The 8,106-nt window shown below is 40.1% G+C and overlaps 1 pseudogene; it reads right to left on the minus strand.

The window, feature by feature from the left end:
- Positions 1-2,958: 2,958 nt before the first annotated feature.
- LOC109694336 (protein SET-like) lies at positions 2,959-4,650 on the minus strand (annotated as a pseudogene).
- Positions 4,651-8,106: the final 3,456 nt, after the last annotated feature.

Genomic DNA, 8,106 nt, shown 5'->3' on the forward strand with positions numbered 1-8,106 from the left:
AAAGAGATTGAAAAATCTACTGTTAAATTTATATGGAAACACAAGAGGCCACGAATAGCCAAGGCAATACTCAGTCAAAAGAATAATGCAGGAGGTATCACAATACCTGACTTCAAACTATATTACAAAGCAATAATAATAAAAACAGCATGGTACTGGCACAAAAACAGACATGAAGACCAGTGGAACAGAATAGAGGATCCAGATATGAAGCCACACAACTATAAGCAACTTATCTTTGACAAAGGAGCTAAAAATATACGATGGAGAAATAGCAGCCTCTTCAACAAAAACTGCTGGGAAAACTGGTTAGCAGTCTGCAAAAAACTGAAACTAGATCCATGTATATCACCCTATACCAAGATTAACTCAAAATGGATCAAGGATCTGAATATCAGACCCCAAACTCTTAAGTTGATACAAGAAAGAGTAGGAAATACTCTGGAGTTAGTAGGTATAGGTAAGAACTTTCTCAATGAAACCCCAGCAGCATAGCAACTAAGAGATAGCATAGATAAATGGGACCTCATAAAACTAAAAAGCTTCTGTTCATCAAAAGAAATGGTCTCTAAACTGAAGAGAACACCCACAGAGTGGGAGAAAATATTTGCCAACTATACATCAGACAAAGGACTGATAACCAGAATATACAGGGAACTTAAAAAACTAAATTCTCCCAAAACTAATGAACCAATAAAGAAATGGGCAGGTGAACTAAACAGAACTTTCTCAAAAGAAGAAATTCAAATGGCCAGAAAACACATGAAAAAATGCTCACCATCTCTAGCAATAAAGGAAATGCAAATTAAAACCACACTAAGATTCCACCTCACCCCTGTTAGAATAGCCATCATCAGCAACACCAACAACAACAGGTGTTGGCGAGGATGCGGGGAAAAATGAACCCTCTTACACTGTTGGTGGGAATGTAAACTAGTACAACCACTCTGGAAAAAAATTTGGAGGCTACTTAAAAAGCTGGACATCGATCTACCATTTGATCCAGCAATACCACTCTTGGGGATATACCCAAAAGACTGTTACTCCAGAGGCACCTGCACATCCATGTTTATTGCGGCACTATTCACAATAGCCAAGTTATGGAAACAGCCAAGATGCCCCAGCACTGACGAATGGATTAAGAAAATGTGGTATCTATACACAATGGAATTTTATGCAGCCATGAAGAAGAACGAAATGTTATCATTCGCTGGTAAATGGATGGAATTGGAGAACATCATTCTGAGTGAGGTTAGCCTGGCTCAAAAGACCAAAAATCGTATGTTCTCCCTCATATGTGGACATTAGATCAAGGGCAAACACAACAAGGGGATTGGACTATGAGCACATGATAAAAGCGAGAGCACACAAGGGAGGGGTGAGGATAGGTAAGACACCTAAAAAACTAGCTAGCATTTGTTGCCCTTAATGCAGAGAAACTAAAGCAGATACCTTAAAGCAACTGAGGCCAATAGGAAAAGGAGACCAGGAACTAGAGAAAAGGTTAGATTAAAATGAATTAACCTAGAAGGTAACACCCACGCACAGGAAATCAATGTGAGTCAATGCCCTGTATAGCTATCCTTATCTCAACCAGCAAAACCCCTTGTTCCTTCCTATTATTGCTTATACTCTCTCTACAACAAAATTAGAGATAAGGGCAAAATAGTTTCTGCTGGGTATTGAGGGGGGGAGCGGGAGGGGGTGGAGTGGGTGGTAAGGGAGGGGGTGGGGTCAGGGGAGAGAAATAAACCAAGCCTTGTATGCACATATGAATAATAAAAGAAAAATGAAAAAAAATAAAAAAAAATAAATTGCTGGAGGAAATACTGAAGGCATTACAATACCTGACTTCAAACTGTACTACAGGGCCATAACAATAAAAAACAGCACGGTATTGGCACAAAAGTAGGAAACCCATTGGATCAGAATAGAAGATCCAGACATAAACCCATGCATCTATAGCCAACTGATCTTCAACTGAGGAACTGAAAACACACAATGGAGAAAAGACAGCCTCTTCAAAAAATGTTGCTGGGAAAACTGGATGTCCACGTGTAGAAGACTGAAACTAGATCCCTGTCGTGTGTGTGTGTGTGTGTGTGTGTGTGTGTGTGTGTGTGTGTGTACACATTTAGTTTTATTGTAACAAAGCAACTTGTACACTTTTAACATTTAAAGCTGAGCATCTCCATTCCTTTCCAGAGAAACAAAAAAGAAAATCTAAAAATAAGCAAACAAAATTACAATAGAGATGCCAATTTTGAATGAGATATCACAGGTTCTGCTGACTTTTCCATAGAGTGGCAGGGCTCAAGTCATCACTGGGAAGAGAATTTTATTTTAAAAGTGTCATCTTAAGCTGCAAGGATGTCATTTAAACATCACAATTAAACATGCCAAAAAAGAAGCCATGTTGTCAAAATGTCCACATAACCCATCCAAAAATCTCAAACCCATCCTTTGCTGACCTTCTATACCCCATTTTTTAAAGTTGTTTTCTTTTTTTAAAAAACGAGAAAGTGGGCAGGTACATGTTGGTAAATGCTAACTGTCCATATTCACAGAGAGACACAGTGCAAACTCTGAGTCCAATATACAGAGAACGAAGTAAGAAAACTAGAATTCTGCTCTACTGCACAGGGGCCTCACACTCTCCTGCTTCCAACACAGTGAAGGGAGAAGGTTTTCTTTTTCCCACAGGGCACAGTGGTGATGTTGATTCCATACAGTTTTTGTTGATACAGGAGGGAATAAAAACAAATTTAGGACAGAAAGGTGTGAAGATCCTCTTCCCATTCTATTCTGTGCAAGATATTTTCCCGAAAAATAAGTTGAGAATCATAACGTTGAAAAAAGAGACCTCAAGAACAGAGCAACTGAGCACAAGAGGAGGGGAGGAGTAAAAAAGACTGCAACTTGCTCCCAGGGACTGGAGAAAATATTTTTTAATTGGACTTCATCAGTGTTCTATTTAGTCATCTTCTCTTCATCATTCTCTCCTTCCTCCCGTTCATCATCATCTTCATCTTCACCTTCATCCTCATCCTCTTCTTCATCAGTGTCTTCTAATTCTTCTTCCTCTTCATCTTCATCATCTTCTTCTCCATCTCCTTCTTCATCATCTATATCAGGAACCAAGAAGTACTGCAATGGATTTGGTCAAATATCATCTTTGATGATCTCTCCTAGCTCATCTGCACCAGCATCAGAATGATCAGTAAACCAGGTAAAGAAGCTCTCTGGTTCTTCATGCTGTCTCTTTTTGCTGGCTTTATTCTGCATTTGTCTGGAGCATTTTGTCAAACACTTTCCAGACTTTGATGATGAATCACCACTCTCATTCAGATGAAATTCTTTGGAGAGCACTTTATTTTTGAAGTAAGGATTTCGATCAAAATAAAAATCTGTTCTGTAATGTGATTTTATATCTTCAAATTCTGTCACTTCGACTCTGGTCAAATAATGCAGTGCCTTCTCATCTTCTTCCCCTAGCAGTGCAGACACTTGTGGATGGTTGACAAATGTTGTTACCCAAAAATTTGAGATTTTGACCATCAATTTTGACCTCTTCTGAAAAAAATGGTTGGCGGAGTTTATTATATTTCTGTTCTACTTTCAAAATCTCCTCATTGAGTTGTTCATTAAGTTTCATTTTGTACTTCATAAATATGTTCAATTGTTTCTCGCTGTTCTTTTTCTTCCTTCAGCAAGCTGGGAGAGGCTGAGATATCCACCAGCCTTGGGGCAGGAGCCTGTTGAGGTCTCTTTGGTTGAGACAGAAATGGAGATTGGTGTTTGAGGAAAGTGCAAGAAGCAGACTCTGGAGACTCCTAGATAAGCAGAGGAAGGTCACAGAACTGACCTAGATAACTGTCTTTCACCAAGCATAAGAATCAACTCAAAGTGGATAAAAGACCTTAATATAAGGCCTGAAACTTTAAAACAACTCCAGGAAGTAGTAGGAAATACACTGGAACATACAGGCACAACTTCCTAAGTAGAACTCAAAAGGATCAGCTAAAAGAAAGAATGAACAAATGGAACTGCATCAAACTAAAGAGCTTCTGCACAGCAAAAGAAACAGTCACTAGACTCAAGAGAAATCCCAGAGAATTGGAGAAAATCTTTGCCATTTACTCATCAGCAAAGGGACTTATATCCAGAATCTATCGGGAACTCAAAAACTCAACCTCCAAAGAATCAACACCCCAGTGAAGAACATAAATTAAACAGGGGATTCTCAGAGGAAAAGGTATAAATGGCCAATAAATACATTGTCACTATGAATCTCCCCCATATAATGAGTGTATGCTAATAAAAACAAATAAATAAAAATCGAACATGAGAATAAATCCATGTTCTATGAAGCCAGACATGAAAGCTGTGCACAAACATACAAACAATGCCATTCTCCTAATTTTTTTAAATTTTGAACAATGTAGTTAATTTCTACTAGAAGTGTTTACATTAACTGCATTGTACATTTTTATCTTCTGACATTATTTCTAAACATTGCTAATTTAATTTCTAATATAATAAATATCAACAAATGGAATCCATGTAAACCAATGATCTTTGGGAGACCTACATAGTTTTTAAAGTATGTAATGGGATCCTTAAAGGAGATTCACAGACGCATCTCTCCATCTTGCCCATGTGTTCACTCCCTGGGTTCCTGTCTATCTCTGTGCCCAGTTGTTCCCTTTTATAAGGATACCAGTCCTATTGAACTAGTGTTCACCCTAATAAATTCATATATACTTAAGCACCTTTGTAGTGACCCTGTCTCCAAGTTCAGTCACATCCTGAGGTCAAATCTCCTCTTAGTTTTGTGTCTCTCGAGTATTCTGACTACTTCAGTTGGGTTACTGCAGCCGAGGTGTTCCATGTCTGAAATTCTCATTTCCTTTCCTTCCTTTCATGAGCACAGAGTGCGTACTTTGACACCAAATTATCACCACCTTGACTCCATCTCTGTGGTGAGTCCCGTGGGTCCAGTGCTGTTTGCTCTCCAAACTCTTCTCCAAACATTTTCTGGGAGTTGCTATCTGGATGACTATGGAAAGAGTACAAATGACTGTAGACTGTTCGTTACTTCCCAGACCCTCCACTAGCAGCACCCTTCACCCCATGGAAATGGATCATATGTTCCTACCATTATCGCATGACTCATCACCTTTGTGTCATTACCTTTGGACTTGGTCATGGGGCTTTGGAGAATGGGAACAAATGGGCATATGTGTCACTTACCAGACCCGAGCAAGAGTTTCAAATGGAACTCAAAAGCGTGTCTCAGCTTCAATTATCTTGTGCCCTGTGTCATGAAGAGGCCACATCCCAGATAGGGTCTACTCCTTTAACCTGGGGCCAAGAGAGCAAACAAGGGTGGGTCACATCTTAACTTGATACTTGGTCTAAAGATAAGCTCTTGTAAGCCCAGAAGAGTCTCTATTGATCCATGACCTAATGCCATATGAACAAGGAAAAAATGACTACAGTAAACTGTTGAGTATCAGGTTTGCTTATTACCACAATAAAAACTAACACAATAGTCAGAGCAACAACCAGAAACACTGTACTGACTTCACTGCACCCCATCTCCAAGCAGGGGATGGCTATTCAAGGAAAGGTTTTGCTTACTCAGAGGACACTGTTTCTATGTGTGATGGGCCAACTGAATACACACTGTGATCCAGTTCTCAGGCTTTGGCTTTTTGTTCAAGGCCTGGTTAGTGATTCCTGACTCTGAGCAAAGTACAGAAGAAACTTGACAATGGAATCTGAGATGCCCTATGATTAAAACAAAATAAAAATAGGCTGGGCCTGAAAAGTCCTGGAATAAATGAAACCAATTATGGAGGAGACTTTACCTTATATAAACATGGAATGTATTCGAAACTTAGCTTGGGCCATTTCCTATAAACGCTTGTGTTACCAAAAACTGAACCTCAGCAAAGCAGAGCAGCCAGGCAAATCATTAACTAGAAACTATCAAAAGGGGAAGTTTTACAAGTGCTAACTGACAGCCAATTAATTCACTTCTTTATTTTCCTTTCACTTATCCTCTATAAATACTTGCTCTTGGTCATTTGTTGTAGGAGCATCCTACAATTTGTGACCCACAATTCTTGAATTGCTTCTTTCTCAGGTGAAAGTTTTAAATATTGTTTGAACTGATAAATATATCAGTTTAATTCTGATATACTTTTAACAACATAAAAAGGCAGGCAGGAAGTCAGCACACAGTCTTGGAATCAGGATATTTATGATAAATGCCTTTTTATTTATAAGGGAAGTGGTCTATGAGGTTACTGTCCCTTAGAAGGACTCTGTACAATTTACTAGTCTCAGGAAGACCAAGTACTGGTTTCCATTTTGAAGTCTTGTATAAAAATTGTGCCATTGTGGAAAAGTGAGTTTGTCAAGCGACACAGTGAGTTCTTTGCAGAGTGACCAAAGTCTTTGATTATAGGTGTGCAGTGTAGGGAGATGGAGGCACAGTGATGACCAGTGAAGGGAGCTGGACCCTTATTTTACAAGCTTTCTTTACATGATCTCCCCATGTCCCCTGTGTTGCCTTCCTCTATCTGTACAGAGGACCACATCCTCTCCCACCTGATCCAGCTCCCCTTCTTCTCCCTCACCCCATCTCTCTTCTGCAGGATCAATTTCTTTCACTGGAGCTTTTCCATCAGCACAGAAACATGTGATTGGTCTTCCATCTCAAACAGCAAACACACGAATCCTCCCTTGGTGCTGTCTCCCTGTCACCTAACATTCTATTTCTTCAATCCTCTTTGCAGAAAAAATTCTCAAAACAATTGTCTGCACTCACCATCTCCAATTCTCTCCTCTCCTATTTTCTCTTGAATCTGCTTTACTCAGACCTCAGCCTCAGTTCATAGACCTGCTCTGCTTGGTGTCCTAAAATACCCCCTTTCTGAGGATCACCCTTGGGTTTCAAAACTCATGCTGATTTGTTGCCCTCAACACAGACAAACTAAAGCCGATACTTTAAAGCAACTGAGGCCAATAGGAGAAGGGGACCAGGAACTAGAGAAAAGGTTAGTTCAAGAAGAATTAACTTAGAAGGTAACACACATGTACAAGAAATCAATGCGAGTCAACTCCCTGTATAGCTACCCTTATCTTAACTAGCAAAAACCCTTGGTCCTCCCTATTATTGCTTATACTCTCTCTTCAACAAAATTAGAGATAAGGGCAGAATAGTTTCTAACTGGTAATAAGGGGGTGGGGGGGAGAGGGAGGGGTAGGGGGAATGGGGGAGAAATGACCCAAATCCCAAACATTGTATGCACATATGAATAAAAAAAATTAAAAACAAAAAACAAAAACTCATGCCGACTGGTTGCTCTCTTCTCAGCCTTTGTCCCTTTCCCCAGTCTCCCAGATTCCACCACTGGTCCTCTTCATGTTTTTTTGTTCTCACTGCCTTGTCAATTTCTCCCAGTCCAGGAGCTAAAAACATCTTCCTGCGACAATGACTCTCAAACGCAAAGCTCCAGCTCCTCTTTCTGTCCCCACTCCAGCCTGATGCTTCCACTGGTCTGCTCATCAGCGCCAAAATTCCCACCCCCAAATCTCATCACCAGATGTCACTTCCTCAGCCTTCTCTACTAGGTTTTCCTTGTTCAATTGATGGCACCTCTATCTTTTCCTGGGCACTGAAGTTTCTCTCTCTCCATGAATTACAATGATCTATATCTCTCTCCCTTGCTAGATTGTGCCTCTAAGGATGGTTGTCTTAACCATTTGTGCCACACAGATGTTTATAAATGCTTGCTATTATGGAGACAGAGGAGAAGGAAAGGTGCTAAAGAGAGTCCTCTCCAAAAGGGAGATTTCTCTGAGTAGTTTTCACCATGCCATTTCTTGGCACCTGAGAAACATTTCTTTTAGTACCTACCATGGGTTGTATAACTTTTCTGTTCTATTTATTACTTCACTTAAGTGGAACCCAAACAGCAATTGGTAGCAATCCTTGGGAGGGGGAGTCTCAGATGCTTTGGGAATCCCCACACTCCTTGATTCTTGGGGAGAAACAAGCAGAGCACAGCATATCCCCCTGGCTTCTTCCTGAGC

The sequence above is a fragment of the Castor canadensis genome, chromosome 1 (assembly GCF_047511655.1).
Source record: "Castor canadensis chromosome 1, mCasCan1.hap1v2, whole genome shotgun sequence".
NCBI classification, from domain to species: domain Eukaryota; kingdom Metazoa; phylum Chordata; class Mammalia; order Rodentia; family Castoridae; genus Castor; species Castor canadensis.